This window comes from Propithecus coquereli, unplaced genomic scaffold (genome assembly GCF_000956105.1).
Source record: "Propithecus coquereli isolate 6110/MARCELLA unplaced genomic scaffold, Pcoq_1.0 Scaffold482, whole genome shotgun sequence".
NCBI lineage: Eukaryota > Metazoa > Chordata > Mammalia > Primates > Indriidae > Propithecus > Propithecus coquereli.
Window position 1 is genome coordinate 1,676,071 of NW_012150641.1, and position 12,999 is coordinate 1,689,069.

General features: G+C 38.7%; 1 long non-coding RNA gene across 1 annotated transcript in view; it reads left to right on the top strand.

The window, feature by feature from the left end:
* LOC105819443 overlaps positions 1 to 12,999 on the top strand; it is a 19,125-nt gene that overhangs the window by 740 nt on the left and 5,386 nt on the right. Inside the window, exon 2 of the long non-coding RNA XR_001137960.1 lies at positions 1,125 to 1,222. This is a non-coding gene — a long non-coding RNA (uncharacterized LOC105819443). The remainder of the gene's footprint in view (positions 1 to 1,124; positions 1,223 to 12,999) is intronic.

The following is a 12,999-nucleotide window of genomic DNA, read 5'->3' on the forward strand; positions in this document are numbered from 1 at the left end:
TCTCTGCCCCCCTCTCCGTTGCTTTAAATATATTTAAATTCTGAGGGGGGCGCTCAGAAATATTTCTCAGAGCTGAGGCACTAAGATGGCCGCCTTGAAATTATTTTTAAAACAACCCCCCCCTCCAGCACTGCCACCCCCTCCATAAAGAAAGGGAGAGGGGGGAAAATCCCCTTTTAAAACAAAATGGCTGGCTTAATATTTCATTTTTCACCCCCCCATTCTCCTCCCTGTTACACCCCCATCTCCAAGCCTCTACCCAGAAACCCACAAATTTCTCCTTTTTCATAACTGATTAGTGCACAGATTAATAGAGATATTTTCCTTGTGTACTGAAGTGTGTGTGTGTGTGTGTGTGTGTGTGTGTGTGTGTGTGTGTGTGTGTTGGGGGGGCATGAAGGATTTCTGCATAAAACAAAAATGGCTGCTGTGACTAACTCCCCCCTTATAAAAAATATTTGAGGGGGGGCATTAATCAGTACTCATGCTCAGTCTGACATCAGCATAAATTGTTAAAGGTTAACTAGTTAGATACTAGTCCAACTAGATTTAATTTTTTTTCTTTTCTTTACTAGTCTCTTCCTCCCCACCTCCCTTCTCTAAAGAAAAGCTTTTTTTTTTTTTGAATACTTCAGAAGGGAGTGGTTTGATGTGAAGGTTTTTTTCCCCTTCAGGCATTGAAAAGGAAAAAGATGAAATATATGTTTATATATAACTCTGTTTCTACATACCTCATTGAATTCAAAACGCATTTAATTGTGTACATATCTTTTAAATGAGAAGCGGGACTGGATTTTTTTCTTCTTTCTTTAAAAAAAGTGATAGAAAGCCTAGTGACTTTTGGGGGAGAGATATGAATAGATACGATGATTGAGTTTTTTTTCAAAGGAGTCCATGTTTGATTCTCCCCTTTGCCCAGCCTTTTCAGTGATTTATAATTGTTGTAAATTTTACCTTCACTCTTTTCCCCTTTCCCTCGCTCTCTCCTCCCCCAGTTGCTTGAATGTAAAATTCATCTGACTTGAGAAATTAATTTGGGGGTAAATAGAACACATTTTTAGAATAAAGGGGAAAGAGTCAAGTCTGAAGATTGTGAAATTATTTTCTCTTTTCTTCCGTTTCAGTATGCTTCCCTTCCTCCATGATCTCCAACACTGATAAAGTAGAAGCAACTGAGGTACCGTGAAAGAGAAAAGGAACTGGAACTAAGAAAAAGCAAGAGGTAGGGGCTATACTCGGGTGTTTTCATCTAACTTTCTGACCCATAATTTCCCAGTGTTTATCTTACAGGAATCAGATGGACAGTTGGAAAGGAGTCCAAAAGTAGCTTTCTCATACAATGGTTTGATCTGAGAAGTCTAGGCATAAAATAAAACTTGCTAATGGAGCACAGGAAGGAGGGCAAGTAGCTCAGTTCTATCCTTTTTCATTCTTGTCACTCTTTCCTTATTCTAGTTTCCTCCCCTTTTGATCTCATTATGCCCCTTCTCTTGCTTCTGTCCCATGCCCATGGAATCATTTTTCCCCTGGATTATTTCTCTAGAGTGTAACTGCCAGCCACCCAGCTTCTGCAGTGCTCAGGAGCACCCTGGGTTGGGGGGTGATAAGCAGCAACCAACAAGTACTAGTAACTGGGAATACTGTGCACGTTTTTGTTTACGAAGCTAAAATATTCTTTATTAATGGTCTACTCCCCACACTAATGCACTTTATTGAACATTGATTTTCTTTTTTTTTTTAACCTGGCCTTTGGAATTCTCTTGCCTCTGTACCCGTATAATTCCTATACTGAGTCTAACTCCTCTTCTTCCATTTGATTTTGCTCTTGTCTTCTTTCTCAGTCTCTCTGTACTAGTTTGTCCAAGTCTCCCCCTCTTTCTCTGTATGAGCTTCTCTGTACTTATGTCTTTGATTTTCACTGAGACTGTCTTTCTCAGCCCTCTGACTCTCAGGCTCTGTCACCTCTAAGTGACTTTCCATCTCTGTCTTCTCTCTGTTTACTTCTGTCTTCCGGGCTCCGCGTGTGGCTCTTCCTCATGCGTGCCTTACTCCCCCTCTTTCTGGCCCCTTCTGTGTATGCCTGTGGATCATACTGTGTCTGGGATGAGTGTCTCCACGTGTATGTGGGCCACACTGCACTTCATGTGCGCCGCAGTGTCTCTGCCCCTGTGCCCTCTCCCTGTGCTGAGTGCCTCTGCCTGCCACATGTGTCATGATCTGCAGGTGTGGGTGGCTAAAGGTGGCCGTGTGCCTCCCTGTACAAACATTCATCATTCTCTCTCTTGAGTGTGCTTTGCATGTGGATTTCTGGATTTGCCTTATTCTCCCTCTCCTTGTCCATCTCCCCTCTGCTTGTCTGCATCTCTCTCCTGTTCTTTTTTTCTCCCCACCGACTCCTTGATTTTTCTTCTTCTATCCTTGTTTCCGCCTGCCTCTCTACCTGCTTGCTCCTATTATGGTGTCTGCCTGCCTGCCTGTCTGCTCCTCCCTGACTGGCTGGCAGCCTCTTTCTCTCTCTGGTTGTCTGTCTGCTTCTCTGGCTGTTTGCCCACCACTCTCTCTCTAGCCATCTGTCTCCCCGCCTGCCTGTCTCTATCACTTTTTTAGCCTGTATCTCTTGGTTTGTCTACCTTCCAGGCCCTGCCATGGCTCCCCATTTTGGTTTGCCTCTTATCTTGCCCCTCTACTTGTTCCTCCTCTTATTTATGCCTGTTAAGTTCATTATTTTTCCTTGCCTCCCTTTGGTCTGTTTTCTTGCCAGTCTACCCCACATGCTTGCTGCTATCCCACTGTTTAATGCTTGTCTCTTTTTAGTTTTTCTGCTTCTCAGCTTTTTCTCTCTTGGCTTCCTCTCTGCCAACATCCCCTCAATGGGGCTAGTTTCTCTCCCCAAACCTCTCAGTAACTCCCTTGCCTGAGAGTCTTGTCTGCCTTCTTTCTGTATCCCCAACCTGCTTTCTGTCATGCTTGCCTCCATTTCATTTGTCTCTTTTTCTTTCTATCTTTCCGGTTCCTCAGTCTGTGTACCTCAGTCTTTTTGCTGTTCTCCCAGTCTCTCACTGTCTTCCTGCCTTTTTGCTGTCTGCTTGGCAGGCACTTGCTGTCCACACCTTTTCTTGCTTTTCTTCTTGTTTTTTTTGTTTCGCAGTTAACTTTTGAACAGGTAGTACATACACATGGTATAAAATTTTTTAAAGTACAAAAAGTATACTGTAAAAAGTAAGCCTCCCTCCTATCCCTCTCCCCCAGTCCTCAAGTTCTCCCCAGAGGCATCTAGTATTTCACATTTTTTGGATACTGCTCCAGAGAAGAGTCTACATACACAAGTCTATTTTGCTTTTTGCTGTACTTCTCCATTACTTCTTTTTTTTTTTCTTGAGACAGAGTCTTACTCTGTCACCCTGGGTAGAGTGCCATGGTATCATCCTAGCTCACTGCAACCTCCAACTCCTGGGCTCAAGTCATCCTCCTGCCTCAGCTTCCCAAGTAGCTGGGACTAAGGCATGCACCATGACACTTAGCTATGTTTTCTATTTTTAGTGGAGACAGAGTCTCACTCTTGCTCAGGCTGGCCTCAAACTCCTGACCTCAAGCGATCCTCCCACTTTGGCCTCCCGGAGTGCGAGGATTACAGGCATGGGCCACTGTGCCCGGCCAACTTTCCCAGCTTTGCTGGATGTGCCTTCTGTCAGTCTGTCAGTACACTTTCCTAACTTTGCTCGGCTTACCAGGTATTATCTGTAGTCTTTTTGATTCTACTTTATGGCGTTTGTCTTTTCCATTGACTAGTTCTGGTTGCATGCTTTTTACTACCAGTACCTGAGGAGTGCTTGGGAAGAACTTGCTCTCTCCAAATCTATTCTACTCTGCATAGGAAGTTGTGTTGATGACAGCACACCTTGGTTGGTCTCTTCATCACTGAAATATGTATTAATTGAGAAAAGACACGAAAGCACTGGTAGTGCTGAAAAATACTATATAAATACAGGTACAATTAATAAGTATAGATAGTTTGTAAGCTGAACACACATAGAATAGGTAGAGACTCACTCTGGTTTTGCCATTTAGTCTATATGAATTCTTTAAAGGCATATGAGTCGAGATCCTTTGAGGTTGTTGACCTAGGCCTGTCCAAGAAGTTTATCTTCCTCCTAGTATAAAAAGCTTTGCTCATGATGAAAACTTCTCTCCTTTTTCATCCTTCCTTCTGGCTCCTCACACGTGCCACCTTAGAGACATTTTATAATTCTTTGAGAGAGACAAAGACACAGCCTATAACCAGGTCTCTCTCTGAGAAAGATGATAATAAGACTTCTATACCCAATGTGCTGTTCTTTCATTTCTGCTTTTTTACTGCCTGTATTTCTGAATTTAACTATTTCAGCCTCTGTATCTTTGTGTCTCTCCTTTCCCTTTTTCCTTCTCTCACTTCTCTTTTCTTGGTTCTGTCTTTCTTCTTATCTGTCTGTCTTGGTCTCCGTTCTAGTCTCTCTTTCTGATTGGCCACCTCCTCTCTCTTCTGTCTGATTGGCCTGTATCCCTCCATCACCCCATCTGTCTGCTGGATTCTCCCTGTCTGCCTGCAGTAGTGTGTGTGATAGCACTTTATAAATTATAAAGCACTATGTTGTATAAAACACTGTTATCACTTTGTCTTCCTTCTTACCTTATTTTTTCTTCCTTTATCTGTCTGCCTTCTCTCTCTCCTCCCCTCTCTGTTTGCCTGTCTGTGTCCCTTTTGGTGATATTGCCTGTTTCTCTGTCCGTCATTCTCCTTTCTCTCCCTGCCACCCTATCTTTCTGCCATCCTCCTTCTCTGCTCAGTTCTGGTGTCTCTCCTTCTGTTTCCAGGTTTCTCTGTATTTCTTTTGCCTGTCTATTCTGTCTGTCCTTAGGCCTTTTATCTGTGCCCGTGTGTCTTGTTGGACAGAGTCTTGCTCTGTTGCCCAAGCCAGAGTGCCGTGGCGTCACCCTAGCTCACAGCAACCTCAAACTGCTGGGCTCAGGCCACCCTCCTGCCTCAGCCTCTCGAGTAGCTGGTACTACAGGCATGCACCACCATGCCCAGCTAATTTTTTTTTTCTATTTTTAGTAGAGATGGGGGTCTTGCTCTTGCTCAGGCTGGTCTTGAACTCCTGAGTTCAAGTGATCCTCCTGCCTCAGCCTCCCAGAGTGCTAGGATTACAGGGATGAGCCACTGCGCCCGGCCCCTGTCACTTGCAATGTGGGCATCACTCTCTGCCTTTTTCTGTATTTCTGTACTTCAGAAAATTAAAATAAAATAAAAAATTAAAATCCTTTATGACTAATTGGAAGAGGAGACTATTTTTTGTTTTTAATGAGAAGACTTTTAAGGTGAGAACAAGGAGCTCAAACATTCAGCCGTCACATGCAAACCAGAAATTAGATGGACAGCCCCAAAAAGAACTAGAAAAAACATTTTAAGGAACTCTCAAGGCAATAATAAGATTATTTATTTAAAACAGAAGCAAGAAACTTAACTAAAGCTATAGTTTCTAACCTTTTTGGATCATTGAGAGTTATAAACCCTTTCCCCAGAAATAAAAAGTATACACACAAAATTTCACATTGTCATGGTGTTATGAAAATAACCCTGACGTCTGTGATCTCAGGTTAAAACTGTGGTATAGGGAACCAGTAAGAATGAGTGATAGAGCATAGACATGTACTTATGCAAGAAGGAGATCAAAGGACTAAAAAAACAATCTGTGCTTTTTCTACCCAAGGAGATGGTAAAGAAATTCCTAATTGTCTTTTGACATATGTAGGTTAATGATAATAATGAAAGGCATGTAAATGCTAAGCATATTCTAGACCTAATCATAGTGTTTTAGAAATGGGAGATCATGTAAATCAGTGATTCCCAGGTGGATAAGTACGGCTGCCACTTGTCCTTTCCTGGGAAAGTCTGTCCTTTATTCTGGCGGTGTATATTTCTTCTATATTTTTCTCATGTACAGTAAATATATAGTATACTATGTTTATGTGTAATATATGTATATATGTTTATATTTTATGTATTATAAATTATATGTAATATCACATATGATTGTTCAAAATATATGTACATATACATACATACACGTAATGTTAAAAATGTCCTTTCTAAAAATGAGATAGATCTGTATAGAAGAATGTCCATGAATAGATTTTAGAGAGAAAGAACAAGGAAATGACTTTTTACGCTTACTGTTCAATCTGAAAATTTTTCAACGTGTACTTCTTTTATAATTTTAAACATTTTTAATATCTTTTTATGAAAAAATGGTAATGAGTATATAGGTTTGGGTTTTGTTATTTTTTAATATATACTTTTTTTATTTTTTTGAGACAAGGTCTCAATCTATTGCCCAGGCTGGTCTCAAACTCCTGGGCTCAAGTGATGCTCCCTTCTCAGCCTCCCAAGTAGCTGGGATTATAGGTGTGAGCAACCACACTCAGCTTTGTTGCTCTTAATGTCCTTAGCACAATGAAAAGGCAGCAACCCCATGTTGATCATTAACTTTTTTACATTGGTCATCAAAATCTAAAAGTCTAGGATCTATTGCATTAATCTAACTTCTTGATGTTGTCAAGGAAGAAACTTAAGTACTTCATGTATCATATTCATGATTTGTCATGTCTACGTACTGTCTTATCTGTACCATTATATGCATACTATTTTTTAAATCAGTTTGCTTTTCTTTAGCTTGAATGTCCTTTAAAATTTTATATTACTAGAAATAATATTCATAAATCCTTGATATGATATGGTAATTATGTTTTTCCTAATTTATTTTAAAATGCAAAAAATTATTAAAATGAAAATCAATAAAAATAAAAGCATCTTGCATGTTACTGATGGTATAGATACCATATTTTACGTCCAGAAACTGGGGCCTAGATATTGAAAGGTTTGCCTAAGATGAAGTTAGTAGTTAGGGATAGAACCAGGACTTGAACCTATATCTTTCAATATCCAGGCTAGGGTTCTTTCTGCTATATACAACGACATCAAAGTGGATTTTAAAGGCACTAATATGTGAAATTGATGGTCACATATATAACTATTATTAACTATAACTATACCACAGAACTGGCAAAGGCCAATTTAATTGTGTCTATTACATTTCAAAACTTACACGTTTTTTGACACAGAGTTCCACTTTTCACCATCTACTCTAGAGAAACAGTCATCACACTTGTGCATAAGGTAACATGTACAAAGATGTACATTATAACATTGTTTGTCACAGCAAAAAATTGGAAACACCCTAAATCTCCAACAGTAAGGAATAGATAAATAAACTACACAATTAAGAAAAATGAGTTACATCCATAGGTATAGACGTCATAAGATTCTTTAATATATTGTTGAATGGAAAAAAGCAAGCCGCAAAAAAATATCTACATTATGATATCATTTAGTTTATTTATGTTTAAAGAAACTAAAAACAATACTATCTATTCTATAGATACATTTATATGTATATAAATGCCTTTAAAAATTCTGGAAGTATACATACCAAACTGGTAACAGTGGTTACTTTTGGGAAAGAATAGTCAAGGGGGATTGTTAGCTTCATTGATAATTTTGAATTTTTACAATGAGAAAGTATTTATTTATTTATGTAAACAAATTTAAGTAGCCTCATTGATCACGTTAGCAAATGGAGCCAAATGGGATAAAATATAGTATGATTTCTCTAGAGAGGTCATTCTTTATCAGTCTCTAGTTCTTTGAAGAGAAAAACATGTAAGCTATAATCAGTGGATGCAAATTCATAGAGATAGAAAGTAGATTAGTGGTTGCCTTGGTTGTGGGGAGGGATGAATGGGAAGTGACTGCTAATGGATATGGGGTTTCTTTTGGGGTGATTAAAATGTTCTGGAATTGTAGATAATGGTGATAGTTGCACAGCTTTGTGAATATACTAAAAATCCCTGTATTTTACACTTTAAAATGGTGAATGTTCTTAAGCAATTCTTGAGCAAAAGTAGAAGAAAAAGAAAAGAAAGAAAAGTTTTTAATTAAAAAATAAAAATAAATAAATAAAAAATAAAATGGTGAATGTTATGGTGTATGAATTATATTTCAATTTTTCTTTTTTTTTGAGACAGAGTCTTACTCTGTTGCCCTGTCTAGAATGCCGCGGCGTCAGCCTAGCTCACAGCAACCTCAAACTCCTGGGCTCAAGTGTTCCTCCTGCCTCAGCCTCCCCGAGTAGCTGGGACTACAGGCATGCGCCACCATTTTTTCTATATATATATTTTTGGTTGTCCAGATAATTTCTTTCTGTTTTTAGTAGAGACGGGGGTCTCACTCTTGCTCAGGCTAGTCTCGAACTCCTGACCTTGAGCGATCCACCCGCCTCGGCCTCCCAGAGTGCTAGGATTACAGGCGTGAGCCACCGCGCCCCTCCTGTATTTCAATTTTTAAAAAAAAAAGCACAAACCAAGAAAAGCATTGTATTTGGCAGTTGGTCACCTTTAAAGCTTGTTTTGGTAAGGAAAGATAGCAATTAAAGAATGTGAGAAACCATTAAAATGTTATTTAGGAAGGTTTTTAATTTAAAAGTTTTATCTATTATTGAAAACTATTTCATAGATTCAAAAGATGTATATATAACATACATCAGCCATAAAGAATAATATAAAAATGAACATGTGTCATCTGGTTTATTAAATACAGTATTAGTAATATCTTTAAAACCTCATATAGTCCTTCATATCCCTCTACATGCTCCCTTTCCCCGCAACCAGTATCTTGAATTTTGTTTCTTATTTTCTTGCTTTTCCTTTGAGATTAGTTCCCTTTTCACCTGTAACTTCTTAATTTTGAAAAATTTCAAACCTACAAAAAAGTTGAAAGAGTACAGTGAATACCCATACACTCTTTACCTAGGTTTACTGATTGTTAACCTTTTGCCATATTGATAAAAGTTTTTTTTTCTTTGATACAGGGTCTCACTCTGTCACCCAGGCTAGAGTGCAGTGGTGTGATCATAGCTTGAACTGCTAGGCTCAAGTAATCTTCCCGCCGCATAGGCTGGTCTAGAACTCCCAGCCTCAAGAAATCCTCCTTCCTCAGCTTCCCAAAGTGCTGGGATTTACAGGCAAGAGCCATCGTGCCTGGCCAAAAAAAGTTCTTAATGGCATGAGCAAATGCTTATGATCTAATGTTAAGTGAATAAACAATATAAAATTACTATAAATATGTAGCATAATCTAAGCCATGTAGGAAAATACTAGAAGGAAGTGATTAAAATGTTAATAGTGGTTTCTGCTGAGTGATAGTATTAAGAGTGATTTTTGTTTTCTTCATTTTTATACTTCTCTACCTGGAATTTTCTGTTAAGAGCATGTGTTCTATAATGAAAAATAAGACTAAGTTTAAAAAATATTTATATAGGGAAAGAAATGGAGAATAGGAAACAGTGGATATGAAACTTTTGGTCATGAAGTTTGGTATCCCAAACATAGTTTAAAATAGTATAGAAAATAAGCCTGGCTCCTGAGATTCGGAAGGAAGGAAGGAAGGAAGGGAGGAAGGGAGGGAGAGAGGGAGGGAGCCTGGCAACAGACCACATACCTGAGAGAATCTAATTCTTTATCTTCAGGTTGCTTCCAGATTCCCCCATCTTGTGTAAAAAGCCCCTATTTCTTTAGGGCTGCTGCAGTCTTATTGCATACTCCTTAACTTCTCTTCCTCACTATCATCTGCTTACCTCCTGACATTCCCGTCATTCATTGAAGACTGATACCTGGCTTAGTCCTGCCATCATCTTGAGTGACCTTAGGATCCACACGAATGATCCATTCATCATCCAGACCTTTCAGTCCCTTTTCCAGAGATCTTTCTCTCCGTCCCATTTCTGCCCCCCATCTCTGGACTTACCTCTTCTGAAATATTAATAATAAATCCAACCCCCCACACACTTTGGCCACAACTTTCTATCCTACTAGCTCTATAATTACTTTTACTCCACTATTCTAGGACCCATGATACACTCTAATCCCTTAACTCCTAATTTTCTCCTTATCAGTTCCACCCTGTCTTCACCTCTTTTCCTATCCAGCTTAAATTCCATGGTCTATCATTTCAACTGCTCTCCTGCCACTGTCTTAGTGCCTTCCTTCCTGCAAATCCCCAGCCTTTGATCACTTTGGCTGTCTGTTTACACTCAGGATGCAAAGGGGCTACTGAAGAAAACACCATGACCATTCAGACCAGTATGGCTGCTTAGAAATAGTTTGTCCTAGTCAACTTCCTTTCAGTTCTCCACAGTGACTTTTTCAAACCATCCTCAAATTCCTCAAAACCTCCTCCTTACACTAGAGTAGAAAATCCTTAATCCCAGCACTGGGAGGCCAAGGTGGGAGGGTCGCTTGAGCCCAGGAGTTTGAGGTTACCATGAGATGTGATTGCACCACTGCACTCCAGCCTGGGCAACAGAGTGAAACTCCATCTCAAAAAGAAAAAGAAAAAGAGAAGATCTTAATCTACTTCCAGGAGATAGCTCATCAGATGAGAACTCCCTTGAAATACTGACACCAAATTATGTATTTAACTATATCCTTGTTTGTCCTTTCCTCCTTCCCTCCTTCCTGTCTGAAGCTAATCCTACACTTGGGCTCTTGCTCTCACCCCTGTCACCTTCTCCAGGACTAATAATGGTTACCAGTGATCCTCTAACTCAATCTTTTATCTCCCATCATAGTTGCTCTTTCACAACCATGTTTAAATGTGCTCAAATCTCCTTATCTTCAAAACAAATACTTTGGACCCCTTTAGCTGCCACCCTACCTGTCTATGTCCATTCACAGCCAAGCCACTTGAAAGAATTACCTACCCTCAGTGTCTACTTGCCTACTCATTTCCAGCCCTCTGCCCCTACTGCAGCTGCTTTCACCAAATTACCAAGAATCTACTGGTTGCAAAATTCAGAGGATATTTCTTAGTTCTTGACCACCCACTTCTTGAAATAGTTTTGTTTGGCTTCTGTAATCTCATGTTCCTGGTTTTTCCCCTGCCTCTCTGACTTCTTTTTAGTCCCCCTTTAAGTAGGCAGTGCTGTGTTGGATTAGTGGTCAGCCATGGTACTTAAGAACTTGGGCTCAGGAGAGACAGGTCCTGGGTTCAAATCCTGCCTCCACTTCAGCTCTGAGTTTCAGTTTCTTCTGCTAACATGGTGATATATGTCTTTCTGTGAAGCCCTGATATTGTGACGTCAACAGAATTATACATTTAAAGTTCTTAGCACTGTGTTTGACACACAGTAAACAGTAAGCAAGTATGCACAAAACTTCCCTGACTCTCCAAGCTTATAATGACAGGCACCTCTCCTATGTGCTACCATATAATCTTTTTTTTTTTTTTTTGAGACAGAGTCTTACTCTGTTGCCGGGGCTAGAGTGCCGTGGCGTCAGCCTAGCTCACAGCAACCTCAAACTCCTGGGCTCAAGTGATCCTCCTGCCTCAGCCTCCCAAGTAGCTGGGATTATAGGTGTGAGCAACCACACTCAGCTTTGTTGCTCTTAATGTCCTTAGCACAATGAAAAGGCAGCAACCCCATGTTGATCATTAACTTTTTTACATTGGTCATCAAAATCTAAAAGTCTAGGATCTATTGCATTAATCTAACTTCTTGATGTTGTCAAGGAAGAAACTTAAGTACTTCATGTATCATATTCATGATTTGTCATGTCTACGTACTGTCTTATCTGTACCATTATATGCATACTATTTTTTAAATCAGTTTGCTTTTCTTTAGCTTGAATGTCCTTTAAAATTTTATATTACTAGAAATAATATTCATAAATCCTTGATATGATATGGTAATTATGTTTTTCCTAATTTATTTTAAAATGCAAAAAATTATTAAAATGAAAATCAATAAAAATAAAAGCATCTTGCATGTTACTGATGGTATAGATACCATATTTTACGTCCAGAAACTGGGGCCTAGATATTGAAAGGTTTGCCTAAGATGAAGTTAGTAGTTAGGGATAGAACCAGGACTTGAACCTATATCTTTCAATATCCAGGCTAGGGTTCTTTCTGCTATATACAACGACATCAAAGTGGATTTTAAAGGCACTAATATGTGAAATTGATGGTCACATATATAACTATTATTAACTATAACTATACCACAGAACTGGCAAAGGCCAATTTAATTGTGTCTATTACATTTCAAAACTTACACGTTTTTTGACACAGAGTTCCACTTTTCACCATCTACTCTAGAGAAACAGTCATCACACTTGTGCATAAGGTAACATGTACAAAGATGTACATTATAACATTGTTTGTCACAGCAAAAAATTGGAAACACCCTAAATCTCCAACAGTAAGGAATAGATAAATAAACTACACAATTAAGAAAAATGAGTTACATCCATAGGTATAGACGTCATAAGATTCTTTAATATATTGTTGAATGGAAAAAAGCAAGCCGCAAAAAAATATCTACATTATGATATCATTTAGTTTATTTATGTTTAAAGAAACGAAAAACAATACTATCTATTCTATAGATACATTTATATGTATATAAATGCCTTTAAAAATTCTGGAAGTATACATACCAAACTGGTAACAGTGGTTACTTTTGGGAAAGAATAGTCAAGGGGGATTGTTAGCTTCATTGATAATTTTGAATTTTTACAATGAGAAAGTATTTATTTATTTATGTAAACAAATTTAAGTAGCCTCATTGATCACGTTAGCAAATGGAGCCAAATGGGATAAAATATAGTATGATTTCTCTAGAGAGGTCATTCTTTATCAGTCTCTAGTTCTTTGAAGAGAAAAACATGTAAGCTATAATCAGTGGATGCAAATTCATAGAGATAGAAAGTAGATTAGTGGTTGCCTTGGTTGTGGGGAGGGATGAATGGGAAGTGACTGCTAATGGATATGGGGTTTCTTTTGGGGTGATTAAAATGTTCTGGAATTGTAGATAATGGTGATAGTTGCACAGCTTTGTGAATATA